This window comes from Hippocampus guttulatus, chromosome 12 (assembly GCF_054856545.1).
Source record: "Hippocampus guttulatus isolate MCC_2025c chromosome 12, RoL_Hgut_1.0, whole genome shotgun sequence".
Classification (NCBI taxonomy): Eukaryota; Metazoa; Chordata; class Actinopteri; order Syngnathiformes; family Syngnathidae; genus Hippocampus; species Hippocampus guttulatus.
Genome location: NC_141272.1, coordinates 9,796,315 through 9,811,733, shown reverse-complemented (window position 1 = coordinate 9,811,733; position 15,419 = coordinate 9,796,315). Strand labels below are relative to the sequence as shown.

The window sequence follows — 15,419 nt, the reverse complement described above, 5'->3', positions numbered from 1 at the left end:
CACAAAGCAATGTGGTTGTGTGGCCCCTACCCGCCTTCTTGTAAACATTTATTCAAGCAGTACGGGAGGGTGTTACGAAGTAGGCTGAGAGTGTTCTAGCCACTTGGCAAACACTAACAATGGAAATTTAACGATTGAACTCTTTTTCCTGCAATATCACCAACACAATTAGGCACGAGGCCCACATGAATACACGACAACATACCTGTATCTACTCTAATCCACTGCCAACCTACATTCTGTCGGAAATGGAATTACGGCCAACACATCCATCACCGGGATTTGTTTTGGCGAACAGCGAATGCGTTCTGTCAAATCTGCATCGTTTCTTGTCACAGGACAAACCGTGCGCTTAGTTTTGGCAATTGTAAGCAAGCACAACGGCCAATAAAATTGTTCCAATCCCCTCTTTGCAATCGACTGCTTGTTTGTTTTACTAGTGAGCTGATTTGAAACTCTTCCCACTTGCAAATTCGAGTCATCTCCTGCTTTGACAGCACAACATGAGAACAGGTTCACAAGGCACTTCGCTGTCCAAAGTGACTCTGAAAGTTGTCACCTGCCAAAGAGTGACACTCTCCTGACATAAATCAATGAATATTTTACATCAATGCAATTTCTGAAAAAAATTACTGCTTAGAATGGAAAAAAACCCCGAACATACTATTAGTGCCCGGTGTACTGAAAAAAAAATGGTTTGTCAATTCCATGTAACTGGCCGATTGGAGGCTTGTATCTTGAAAAACGTATCTGGTCAGTGGTCTCTCAAGGCACCACTGTTTTGTCAAGTTATGGTAAATGAAACTGGATTTTAAAACAAAAACTGAAAAAATGATTTATTTTTTCTTTGGATGAAGTTGAAGTAAATTTAATCCAACATTCTTAGAAAATGTTGATAGTAAAATTCACGTTACATTGAACCACAGCTGTACATATAATCTAGTAACACATTTCTTGATTTCTTTCATTCAAAACAAGCACATTAGTTGACAACATTGTGGACCAGTCACAGAGTGAACTTGATTGCCAATCATTGCACCTTGAAAATCATCTTTATTACTGTGCAAGGAATTCCACAAGCAGCAGGACTTCAAATTTATTTGTCTGACTGTTTATTTGCGTCCGCGCTGCCGTTCTGGTTAGCATCATTTTCAGTTGACTTTGCAGTTTCCTTTAATGTCTGGGTGTTAAGTGTGACGATGTCCATGAGCTGAGATTGTTCAATTTATCCCCAAAAGGAGGTGTGTATTTGAACCAGGCATTCAAGTTAAATGGATGCTATGCCAATCACAAGTCAGATTTTTTTTAAAAATCATAACAATTCTCACTCCTACCCAACTTTGGAGAAAGTGGAAAAGTGGACAATAATTCCCTACAAACGATACCTTGAATTTCTTATGTGACGTTTTCTTTTTTTAAAACAATTGATGCAATGCAGGCTGAAAGGTTGCAACCCTTGATAAAGGCCAACGTGGTTCTGTTTTGGGCGGCAGCTTTTATCCTCCCGTCTCCCGAGTGCCCCTGTCTGGTGTGAAGCGCAGATGATGAGGACAGTCGATAAACTGGCGTATGAAAGCTTTCTCTAGCAAACCTCCATGACAACATGAAATGGCCTCAAAACAGGTACAATTCGAATCTTCGATTGGTCTTGAGTTGGAGGCCCTCAATAACTCTGTGGCCAAGACAAATCCACGAAAAGAAAAACAAAATCTGAAACTGTATGACATTTATGGTGAAAGTTAACAAAAAATGAAAACGAGAGTGGACATTCATTGGATTGGCTTCAACCGCTGAAGTTGTGAAACCATAAAGATTTAAACCATAAAGAGTTACACTCCTAAATGAAGACTACCAATCGCAAACATGGAACTATACATCCGAATACCTGGACCATTTGAATCGCAAATCAACTCAACTCAATCCAAATGATTTTATTCATAGGAATATGTTTGTTTTCTACCATTACTGACACCGTTGAGAAAATGGCATTATAACAAAGTAAGCACATAGAGACAATTCAGCTGTATCGTTTAAATGCTAATTCCTCGACCACAAAACGGGAACAACAATTATTCAATACAAATATCTGCAAAATAAATGGAATTGTAGTTCAAAAGCAGCGGCGTCACACATCCGTGGACTGTGTCAATAACAAAAGTGTGTACACACAGTAGTGAATGCGGTGCTCAGTTCAAAAGAGATCCAATAAGTGGCGGTTCCAACTTGAATGGAAATTTGAATATATTGCTCCAAAGCATCGAGAGTGCTCTTGATGTTACAAACACAATTTCCTTTTCATATGAAACATGCATCCATCAAGCAAGTAAGTAAACTAACATGTTATTCATTCAACAATCAGTCCATCAATAAACAGTAAAACAAAGGGCCCCATCTAAATGCATGTTTCGTGTTATTGTTAAACTTTAAGTAGATTTAAACGCCACCGCGGACAATGTCCAAGTAATACTAACTTGCTCTTTTGCTCTTACGTTTCATTAATGTCAATCAATTTAAAAAGAAAACAAAACAAGGGATAGTACCTTGTTTTTTTTTTCTAGTGAATTTCACAACGAGAAGAAAAAGTCATTTTGAATAACGGACACTCAGACAAAAAAAGATTCTGTAATATTCAAAATTGGATGCCGCTGCCAATAAACCAAAGTAACAAACAAAACTACGTGACAGGCAGCAACGGAAACACAAACCCATGACATTAACACAAAATCCGACAAATACTGAGAGAACCCAGAAAACTAAATACAAGCAAAGTAACGAGACAACAAGGAACACCTGGACAAGACACAAAGGGTTGAGGTAGGTGATTGGTTGACACAAGGGACCCGGATGACAACAGATGGACACAAAACCGAACGAGGAAGACAAAAGCACATGAGGAAACAAAGCCAAAAACATAATCTCGACAACAACCAAAAAAAGAATCATGACAGCTGTTTGAATTCTGCACCGGTGGAATATATCCTCGGAGGCGCCGCCACGGACATTTCTGCATTGACCAGCCATGCTGGATTTTGTCCAGGACCCACTTCTGTGACGATGTCTTCCTGCAGCATTTCATCTTATTAAATGGACTCCCACGCGATTTTAACTAACATTGTATAGCACCATAATGTGTTAAAAGTTGCCTACTCTGCATCCATTGCAGGCTGGTCATCTGGGAAGAGGGGCTGCCCCATCTGCGGCCCCTTCTCAAGGTTTCTCCTTTTTTCCCCGTATGGAGTCATTTTAGTTTTACTTTGCCCTTCTGTGGTGTTAAAATCAGGAGATGTCACTTATATTTAACAACTGTGGACTTGTCGTCTTTTGAGAGTGTTTTGAAATAAAGTGCTATTTAAACACTTGAGTTGACTTGACTCCAACAATAGTTATTGCTGAACTAACTGTACAATGAACTACAAGAGAAATATTTTTTTTAACAAGGCGTGTAAATAGGAGGGGGGGGGGGGGGTTAAATCATTAAATTTTATTTTAAGAAAAAAAGTTCAGGGTGGATGGTACTTGAACTTTGAAAATGCATTTCACAGATGACCAATCTGAACTAACAATTTCTTCTGTGCATTTGCTACCATAATTAGAAAACTGAAGGAAACTCTGCTATTGAAATTATAAGCATTAACCATACAAATATAATTCCTGGAGGTCTGGCTCCTTATAGAAAGGTGGCTCTCAAATCCGACGATTGAGGGGACCTGTGAACCTTTGTACTACCAATGTGAATAAATGCAACAACGGGTTTTCAGAAAAGAAAAAAACTTTCTTTATTGCACATAAGGGTGCAGGTGAAGGATAAGCTGTACATACATGATTCAATGTTTGCGGTTCTTGAGAATGAATTTTATTTTAAGAAAAAAAGTTCAGGGTGGATGGTACTTGAACTTTGAAAATGCATTTCACAGATGACCAATCTGAACTAACAATTTCTTCTGTGCATTTGCTACCATTATTAGAAAACTGAAGGAAACTCTGCTATTGAAATTATAAGCATTAACCATACAAATATAATTCCTGGAGGTCTGGCTCCTTATAGAAAGGTGGCTCTCAAATCCGACGATTGAGGGGACCTGTGAACCTTTGTACTACCAATGTGAATAAATGCAACAACAGGTTTTCAGAAAAGAAAAAAACTTTCTTTATTGCACATAAGGGCGCAGGTGAAGGATAAGCTGTAAATACATGATTCAATGTTTGCGGTTCTTGAGAATGACTTCAGCTGATTGCAGACTGGAAACCAGAGCAGACAATGATTTTTCTAAGAAATACAGCCGAAGGCCAAATAGCTACTTTATAAAAGTCAACAAGTCAAGTCAAGTCAACAGTATTTATAGAGCACTTTCAAACAGCCATCGCTGCATACAAAGTGCTGTACATGGAGCAATTTAACATGCACAATATACAGTAAGACAAATCGGTAATAAAGGCGGTAGAAAGCACCAAACAGTAAAACCAAGAACAAATCTAAGTCATGCTGAGTCGAATGCCAAAGAATACAAGTGAGTTTTGAGGAGGGTTTTGAAGATGGGCAGCGAGGAGGCTTGCCGAATGTTCAGTGGGAGGTCATTCCAGAGAGAGGGACCAGCAACAGAAAAGGCTCGATCCCCTCTGAGCCTGAGTTTAGTTCTTGGTACTTCTAATAATGTCTGGTCCACAGACCTACACACCTGTGTGTAGGGGCGGATGAGCTCAGAGAGGTAAGGTGGCGCGAGATTATTCAGAGATTTGAAAACAAATAAGAGGATCTTGAAAATAACTCTAAAATGAATGGGGAGCCAGTGAAGGGATGCCAGAGTAGGAGTTATGTGCTCCCTCTTACGAGTACCAGTCAAGAGGCGAGCGGCGGCATTCTGGACCAGCTGAAGGCGCTTAATGGAGGACTGGCTGACTCCAAAGTAAAGGGCATTGCAGTAATCGAGCCGGGATGTGACAAAGGCATGAATTACTGTCTCAAAGTGTTCATGTGAGAGGAGAGGTTTTATTTTGGCCAGCTGTCTAAGGTGAAAGAAGCTGGATTTAACAACGGCACCAATTTGCCGATCGAGTTTGAAATCACTGTCCAGTTTAAGGCCCAAGTTTGAGACTGTTGATTTAAGATAAGGAGACAGGGGGCCCAAGTCTACAGGATGGAATGTACAAGGGCCACTGGGACCAAACAATATCACCTCTGTCTTCTTATGAAAAAAGACACTTATGAGTCAGGTGGCACATTTTTAAAAGCCTTGAGCTCTTAGCATGGGCAATACAAATCACTTTGTGAGTGGGGATGGACATTGTATTCTGTTTAATCTACACAATTCGTTTGGTGAAAAAAAAAAATCTGATGGCACCATTTCACCTTTGTAACTTCTGTACAGCAGCACAATCTATCTAATAGTGCTCATTTATTCTTCATTACAAAGATTAATAAACGATGATGACTGTAGAATGAAGCTAGTTTTAATTTTTACTCCCTGCAGCAACTCGGGCACAAGATGGGCTGCAATTAGAGAGCAATCCGGTCGATATTTGTGTCGCATTCGAAATGCATCAACGAAAGCAAATACTATATATTTATAATGTGCCACTGCAATATATAAAGTAATTTCACCCCAGATTATATAATTGTCAGTTTTGACTGATACCGTCTGCAAATGGCGGGCATCCAGGGTGTTCTCCGCCTCTCGCCGAAAGTCAGCTGAGATAATCACCAGCTCATCCGTGTCCTTAATGAGGTCAATTTAACCAGACAAAGCGCAGCATTTTGTGTCATGGGACTTGAAGTTCAATTTTCAATGAGAAGGCGAGGAGGAAGGTCTCGCCAAACGTGTCCGTTAATATCAAATTTGTGAACAACTAAAATGATGAAGAGATCTTTACAGATGATGATGTTGCAGTGCTTTGGATTGGGTCCGAGCACAACCTTTGAGAAGAAGATAAAGGTTAGGGGATACATTATGATGGAGCTAAATCCCAATATGTGTAAGCACCTTATACTCGGACAGAGTCCATTGTAAATTCTAACGACCGTATTCTTTGGGATTTTACATTGCCCCGTAGTACAAGACCAGTCAAAAAATATATACCTGTATACCATATATATATATTCTATTTGGTGAACGTCCAGACATTCCACGTTTTACCCCTTATAAAGTTCTTAGTTGTGTTGGTAATTTGTTTTGTGTCATTGTCTTGTTGCATGATGAAGCCACCTACCGATTAGTCCGGATGCATTTTTCTGCGAATGTGTCACAGAACACAAAATTCTGTGGGTCTTCAAAGCTCATTCGGTGTCATGTGGTTCCCGATAGTGTAGTGCAGGGGTGCCCATTACGGTGATCCTGATCTACCGGTAGATCTAAGACAGGTCCCAAGTAGATCCGAGGAGTGTCGAGGAGAAAAACAAACAAACAACCATTTGTGTGTCTTTGTACATGTTCGTAATATATATTTTTGTGTTAATGTACGCTGCACCCTAATCATCCTATCAGTCTTCTTTTCACAAAAAAAAATCAAGTAAAATAAAATAAAGCGGGTAAATCTTGAATTTACGGTGGCGCGTGATGACGTCACCGGAAGTTGTTCGTGCTCAGCAGTCTGCAATTGCAGCTTGTGATCAGAGCTGTTGTGCTCTATCTTTTATCGTCATTATTCTCATTCAGAGTTTGCTTCGTGTACAATTCACCGAGGGCACGGGCAAAGAATAGGAATCTAGGAGGGCTCAGGGAAGCACTTTAAAACGGTACATGTGAGCTACAATAGTTAACAGGCTGCAAAAGTGCATCGCATGCCTCAGTTTCAGGCTGTTTCTCATCATGGCGTGCGTGTGTGTGTGTGTGTGTGTGTGTGTGCACGCGCGCGTGCCGGTAAGGGTAGATCTCGGGAGGTTAGTTGATCGAAAAGTAGATCTTCGGTCCAAAAAGTTAGGGCACCCCTGGTGTAGTGGCTCACTCGTGTGAGGCACTCAGTGACAGTGTGCATATGAGCGTTGATGGTTAGTGGATGTGCCTTGCAAATAACTGGCAACCAGTGCAGGTTGTGTGTCGGACCTTCGCTCACAGTCAGATGGGACTGGCTCCTGCTCCCTCTGACCCTGAACAGGATAAGAAATGGACAAAATGGATACTTTAGAGCATCCTTCTGTCAGATCCAATCTGTCGTAAATAGACCTTATAAGCGTCCATTCCGCACACCCTCCACCGACCTCAATTCAAAAAGTGTAAATTGGCAGACTCGAACTGTTGAAAGAGACAAAAACCGTAAAGATACTGAGATGAAATGACACACATGCACGAACTGTACAATGAGCCACTTGCATGCTTATTAGTAACGTATATTGCTATAAAGAGCGACATAAAAAAACTGTAATCAACTTTTTAATGCAACAACTGCGAGCTACGCGTGGTGCTTTGGAGAGCCCGCCGTGGGCAGAAAATTAAAAAAAAACAAATGACTTTGCAATATGGAGTAAGTGCGCCTTATAAAGTGCTGTAAATTGTGCTTTGTCAGGTTTTAAAACAAGAGCATCACCCTGAGCGATGTGAAGGGATGGATCAATTTGATGACCTTACATCAAGCAATAACATGGATACGGCCTCCATTATGACCTGCCAGCATAGTTGTGCTGGGCCGTTCTTCAAAATAAGAGCCATCGAAATAGCCACATTTTATACAAAAGGAAACCCGGTGCAGATATTATGGTGCATGCATCTCATTCTATTAGCAAGTTAAATAGTGCCTCAGCCAACCAGGTAACCTCTACATTGTGAGCAATTGACCCGACCTGGATAGAATCCTGAAATAGCCCAACCTCACCTTTGATCCCAAATCTTTTGTCTCGCATCTGAGCACATCCACTTTTTCCCCAGTGACCCCTGGCAGTGATCTATGAAAGCAGGAGGCATTATCTGACTCTCCTGCACTTGCACATTACAGTGACTACACTCCCTTTCTCCACAGAGCACCCAACCTTAAAATAAGAAGTATAAGAAAGGATGTTTGTCGTGTACACATTAACAGCTTTTTTTTCCTCCTTTTTGTTTCATCAGATAAAGTGGAGAAATGAAATGTTCACTTTCCAAAAGGTAATGGAAATTGGTTGCAACATCTTGGCAGGAAGCGAAGAATGAAGATGTTATTGCAACTTTTCTTTTCGACACTGAAGTGTGTTGCAGTGGGCAAACTGTGAAACTTTTTACAACAGTCAATTGGGGGTGCGGGCGAGGGTGTCACAAAAAGTCACAAAGATAACAATAATGAACCAATTTGGTCATTAAAAGAATTGACATTATTATAAATAATTTGGTCAGTGATAGGCAATTGGTTGTTTTCCGACATCTTGTCTTGAAGAACCTGATGCAAAATGTTGGGGCAGTCGAGACATATCTACGCAAACCTCCGCTATGTATAGTCCTCCATTCAGCATTAAACAACCACATGCAACCCTGACATAGAAGTTCAGAACAAAGTACCATCGAAAACTTCAAAAGAAGCTCTTCAATGACACGTTTGCATTGTTCTACACGCGTAGAAAGTAGGACACAGTATGGCTCTTGTTCCCATGACGACGCAAGCTTGCCTCAATGACTATTTTTGAAGCCATGAATAAAAATATCTGGTGAACTTTTTGTGATGCCACTGGAGACTTTGTCACAGTAGATGTTTATTTATTTATTATTTTCTTAAACTGCCGGTACTATAATAGCGATGACGAAATGTAATTTAGCGATTTAGTCAAAATAACTGATGGACTGGGCCTGCCTGAAACAATGATGGACTGATCATGACGGACTTCTGGCTCAGCTAAGAGCAAATAACGGAAATTCACTGACTCGCCCACAACTGTCCCTTTGTTTTATATTTAGTTTGACCGGTAACTTGTTTGTTTATAATTTCTGACAGTGTCAATCAAAACTGAGCATTGCTATTTTTGATAGCTCTTGTTTGGCATCTTATTAGCTTTGAGAGGACCTCATATCGTGAGCCGCGAGTGTAATTCATTAAGATGTACGGTAATTGTGTGCACTGCAGAGTGCTAGAATTTATTGCAGCAGCAAATTATACCTTACCCTCTGCTACAATAACACAATAATGGTGTCATAACTTAAAATGAGCTGCTGTGCTACAATGCATCAACGATAGAAACGATCTCTAATTGCAGTGCATTTATTGTCTGAAATCGTAATTTCGGTGGGGGGAAATCTGCAGATTTTTTGTTCTTATTCCAACAGTGACCCCTTTTTTTTCTTTTGAAATAAGCTTATCAAAAATCTGGTCTGCTCTTCTTATAAGAAATTCAATGTAAAATTCAATGCAACCGTTTGACATGCAGACTATTTACTTGTTGTTCTGCATTATAAAAGTATTCTGTCCAGTTTTTCCCGTGTTTAAAACGTATCTATGCAAACCTGAAGGTCAAGTTTATTTTTATGTCCAGCTGCATCATGCCAGTTTTTCACGCCCCATTTTCTTGCTAAACTGTTGATGCAATAAGATTTGATGCTAAGAGTTGCTCCAAAGCTCCTTCAGCATAAAATGTGGTCCTGAGTTCAAGAATTTGACAAAGAAATAAATGTCAAAACCACTGGCTGATACCATTTTGTCAATACTGTCAACATGTTGATTTAGCCCTGCGATAGCCTTCTGCCTAATTGGTTTTCTTTCAGCTGCAAGCTTTTTAGTCACCGGGTCAAAAGTCATTGATGCTGGGAAGGTCCGTGGCTATCTTGAAAAATCACATTTTTTCACTGAAATACTCGCTTTTGTGGCTGTACGTGTGAAGAGTTACAATTATGTTGCCAATATTCTACAGGCTGGCGAGGGAGGTGGAGGCTGCGGTGACATTAACTGAGGCTCAAAATAAACCTGTGTATTGTGGTTGGAGCAATTACCGTGTCACCATCCAGGCAGTGCAATTACACACCCCTTCTCTGTGCGCTTGTCATGACCAAAGATTTCCGTGTCACTAAACATGCGTTTCGTTTGGTTTCTCTTTTCAGGGAAAGAATTTAATTTGAAATCAAAGGGAGAGGATTAAAAAACTTATGATTGAAGGAAGAAAAAATATTGACAACAAAAATAGATTACTTTTTTGAAGCACAATATGGAACAAATTGGCCTCAAAATGTCACTCTCGAATGGGATGGTGCACTGACTGACTGTTGACGTTACCATGGCAAGCTAGAATCACCTGCTTTAAATGTACAGTTTGTGTGTGAATATATATATATATATATATCAGTGGTTCTTAACCTTGTTCGAGGTACCGAACCCAGCCAATTCATATGCACGTTCACCGAACCCTTCATTTCTGAAAAATAAAAATCTGTTCCTTCAGTTTTGCCGGTGCGAGACTAGAGTTGCTCAACTCTAGTGAATCCGTGTGATACATATTCTTCCGACCACTTTGGGCTTTTTTGCTCGACAGTTAGACTGTATTTAAACATTCTATAAAAAAAACACACACACACACAAAACGTACTATCACAACAGTCACACGTTGACAACTGAGCGAACAAAATTTCCTGCAGCACTGATTGGACAAGCAATGTAATGTGATTATCTGTAGCCAGTGATGGCCAAGCGGGCGTGTCATAACTAATTGACATGCTGAGTCGAGTGTGTTTTAACCTCCATTGCAGAGGCTCGATTAAACCCAGGTTAAGAATCACTGATATATATAAATAAAACACACACACACACATACATACACTTTTGTGTCCATGGACTTCCCTTGTTCTCAGCTCGAGCATAAATGCTAATGTTATGGTTCAAATAAAGGTCAATAGCATTCCTGTTGTTGCCGTGATGAAACATTTATTTTTGGGATTCATAAAACATCGAACCTCAGAAACCTCACCTTCGCTTTAACTTACTGTATAATAACGGGCAAACTTTGACTGACTCATCTGATTTTCCCAAGATCAAAAAACGGTTCACGTTGAAATACATGAGATGATTTATCAAGGATTCGTTTGTCCTCATTCTGTCACAGAAAAGCTAAGGCAAATATGTCAATAGAATAATGGCTTCTCATAACCAGGTACTAAAGTCGGATACTTTCTGATTGTACAGGTTCCTCTCAACATCAGACTTGCTTCTGCCCAAAACAAACAGTTTGTTGACAGTTGGTTAACTGACCCATAATCTTCCCTCCCCTCCAATACAAATGAAATGTCAGGGGTACTGGAGTACTTCGGAACACACACACATTCCAAAAGCGTAGACATAGAATAAATAAAAACAAAACAAGACCGACGAAGTGCAACGAAAGATGCTGGTCACAAAGAACCAGGCTGACACGGGTCAGACCAAAAAGCTTGCATAAGGCATGTCAAATATAAAATTAACTGGCTTGTCACAAAGGGACAAGGAAATCCAATACACGTATAATACATTGAGAATATTATGTACAAAAACTCTAATTGCCCCATGGGGATCAATAAAGTTTTCTGAATCTGAAAAACTACTGTCAAGAAAATAGTGGAAAAAACAATGAGAGAACTACAAGGCAAAATTCATCAACGTCTAGAAAGGACAGGCACTTGGAATCGTAAGCAAGGCTGAATAATCTGACAGCAGGTTGTTGGTGTGTCTGATCTTTTAAAGGCAGGTGGATAACAATGTGATTCAAGACAGGTGCGGCTCTGGAGGGAACGCCCTCTAATTTCGCCGTAGACTGCAACACAAAGAAGAGGGAAGCTGTGGTTTGAAGAGCATGTCGAGTGAATATAAGAAGTGTGCACGCACCAGTTCAAATGCTGTTTTTTGTCACATAAAAAAAGACTATGATTGTCACGATGCGTGGTGGTGGTGGACCCCAAAAAGCAGGCAGGAGGAAGGAGCAGGGTGTACTTGAAGAAGTTTATTGATAAAACAAAGAAAACTAAATCCAAAACAAAGTCCTAAGAACAAAACAAATTCAAAGTAGCAAACAAAAACCATAGAAGCTAAAAACTCTCAATAACAGAAACATGACCAAAAAACATGACAGGAACAAGCATGACAGCATCAAAGAAACAAACAATGACCCGACACCGAGTGGCCGTGCCGGGAGTCCTTTTAAAGCAATAATTAGATAATGACCAACAGGTGTGCGTGCAGCTGCAGAGAGAGCCCTACAGTGCCACCTGTTGGTCACAAACAGAATCATGACAATGATAAATCATTTCAATTCTTTTATTTTTTATTTTTTCAGCATTAATACAGTCTGTAGCCTGTCCATCTAAATTTAATTTTACTTTTTTTCTTTTTGGCCGGGGAATCAAATATAAATAACAGAAATGATGTGGTTGCGGCCCGGTAGTCCAGTGGTTAGCACGTCGGCTTCACAGTGCAGAGGTACCGGGTTCGATTCCAGCTCCGGCCTCCCTGTGTGGAGTTTACATGTTCTCCCCGGGCCTGCGTGGGTTTTCTCCGGGTGCTCCGGTTTCCTCCCACATTCCAAAAACATGCATGTCAGGCTGATTGGACGCTCTAAATTGTCCCTAGGTGTGAGTGTGGGCGTGGATGGTTGTTCGTCTCTGTGTGCCCTGCGATTGGCTGGCAACTGATTCAGGGTGTCCCCCGCCTACTGCCCGGAGATGGCTGGGATAGGCTCCAGCACCCCCCGCGACCCTAGTGAGGATCAAGCGGTTCGGAAAATGGATGGATGGATGGATGTGGTTGCACATCATAGAACGCCAGACTTTCAAGAAAGCATGGCAGTGGATGTCCCCCCCCCCCCCCCTTTACCTGGACCAATCGTGAACAGTTCCAAATTCCCATCTATGTTTGCACAAAACCACCAGGCTTTTTTTGTGAGAAAACAAACAACAAAAAAAGGCAGGAGAAACCTACAACAACATCTGAAATTTATTTAGGGTTAATCAGAAGCGCTGTAAACAATGATGGGTGTGTGCGGACCTCCATTCAACATTGAAGTCTTTGAATGCGATTGATATATCACTGAATGTAGTCACATCCAAGTTATAAGAAGGTGTGGAAAGGTTTGGGGAACTTATTGGTCTTGGTCTTCATGATGTTAAATAGAAGGTGGAGATCCAAGAAAAAAAATGTCTGGAGCCACTCAGTCATGTGTTTGACTGACATATGCAATAACTTGTGTTGGCAGAAATGCCACTCAATAAAAATGATTTTCCAGCTGGCAGGCAACACTTCTCTACGGCGGACAGTGTCACAAAGTGATGAAAGCGAACGAAACACCGGAGAAATTCTTGGAGGTGTCACAAGAGGTTGCATGAATAAATAAATAAATAACAAAAAAGGACGCGCAACATAACAGGTTAGACGTGAGGTGCGAGGATGCCATATCTCGGAGATCGTCTACTTAACAGTAGCCAGAGGGTAAAAATGTTGAGTGGTCTCACTGAGGTGGGGGAGAGGAGTTGCTTTAAAGCCCCCATCAGCCTTGTTGTGATTAGGGAAGCTCCAGGGTAACAACCATTCATGTCTCATGTGAGTCTGCGTGGCACACACACACACTCACACACACACACACACACACACACACACACACACACACACACACACACACACACACACACACACACACACACACACACACACACACACAGGCCTGCTTTTCCATTACACTTGTTGAGGCAAATACAAAAGAGAGGCAGGGCACAATCATAGCCCAAGGTAAATCTCATGTAGTGTTGTTCAACATCTAAATGTCTTCATTATCAGTCAAATGAGGCATGTCTATTTGTTTGTGCAATTTGAGAGATGAATAACGGAAAAAAAAGAATTGTAGCTGCTTGAAAAGGTTTTTAAAGTTTGCGATGCACTGACGACAGATGTGATGAGTGAATCCAAATTTCAAGTGCAATATTATGAGTCACCTTGACGGGGGTATTTACTACAGCCTCTGGAAAACCGTTTCAGTGAAAGGGAGAACCCGCGGAAAGGAATGCCCGCATTTTTCCACCCAGAGTGCGCATCTGACATAAAGGTGGGGCAATGGCAACTACACACCACTTCTGACTTGATCACATAGGAGAATCTGGCCTTAAATCATTTCACCAGGGGCCTCGTGTACAAAGATATTTGCCTGGTTTTCATACTAAAACACAGTGTATGGCCAAAACCAGAAAATGTTGCATGCAGAAAAAAAAAAAACAGATGCATGAATCTCTGCATACACAAGAAGACATGCTCGTTCCTTTCCTACATCTCAATCAATGCGGAAATGTTGTCATACCAGACTCCTCTCGCTCCACGCCATTATATAAATATGCAAATTGGTATAAACAGTGCCTGTCAGTGGGAATAATAACTCTTTTAGGGAATTGAACAAAATGTATGGTGGAGACGCTGGTAAACGAAATAGAGACCTGAAAAACGTATCTTTGGCCCGCTGTCCTCTGGAGTCAGCACCTTCTAATATGTTGCCGCCGAGAAGCTAGGGCGCCCTGGACTTTTAGCTCAGCACTGAGCGTTGTTCGCTCGCAACCTGGAGACATCGTAACTGCATTAGTTCGACCGTGAGTTCCAACCCCGAGTTTAGTGGACGCTGCAATAGTAATATCGTCCCTTCCCTCTAATCCTTTGACAAAAAAAATTGTATTAAATTAAAATTGGCAAAATACCATCCCACGGGCCACAATTGGCCCGGGGCCACATGTTTGAGACCGATCTACCATATTTTGGCGAGCAAGGAACCTTTTTCCTTTTTCGTGTTTTTTATTGTTCGCATGAAGTGAGCTCCTCAGATCCAGCAGATGGAGTTCTGTTTAAATATCCTGTGTGGCACCTGATACCATCTTTGTAATGTAATGTTTGTGCATGACATTGGTGTGTGCGAAGTGCGTTTATACAATTAAACTGCAAGATCTCCCTTTGCCGACATCAGCCACGCATGTGACATCGGCAATTGTAGGCTGCCTTGCACCCGCAATCATCCATCCATGTTTTATCAGTTGCGTCGGGGACGTGGCAGCCAATTTTAATTCCGAGCGCACGGGTGCCTTTCAACCATGATAGGGCCAAAAGTGTCAGGATCAAATGGAATTTTAATATCTTGCTCAGGGACACACTGAAGATCAAACTCACAACCTTTGTGTTGTAAACAACCGCTCTACCAACTCAGCCATTGAAAGGTGTGAACATTGTTCTATCAGAACGTAGTGAAATAAAGGTCATCCAGGTCAGTTTTTAAGATGGCTTTGTTCGCCAAAGACTCCAACCCTCTTCAGTAAAATGTCAAAGAAGTCGCCAGTAAAAATGCCGATTAGTAGCACACAAGCAATAGTTGGCACTTGGCACACAGGGAATTAGAAAATAATTGACGAAGCGGGGCGTGCACCGCCGAGCACGGCGGGTTGACCCATCACCTTCTTTTATGTCGACTCCACCTTTTTCAAAATTGACCTTTTCCGTGACTTGCGTTGGGAGCGGAACCAAGTGATTCACTCAGCGGTTCTGAGCCT

The 15,419-nt window shown here is 41.2% G+C and overlaps 1 protein-coding gene across 1 annotated transcript in view; it reads right to left on the bottom strand.

Moving 5' to 3' along the window:
• The window catches only part of drd2a (dopamine receptor D2a), a 42,647-nt gene that overhangs the window by 21,560 nt on the left and 5,668 nt on the right, over positions 1–15,419 (bottom strand). The gene's annotated exons all lie outside the window — the stretch shown is intronic.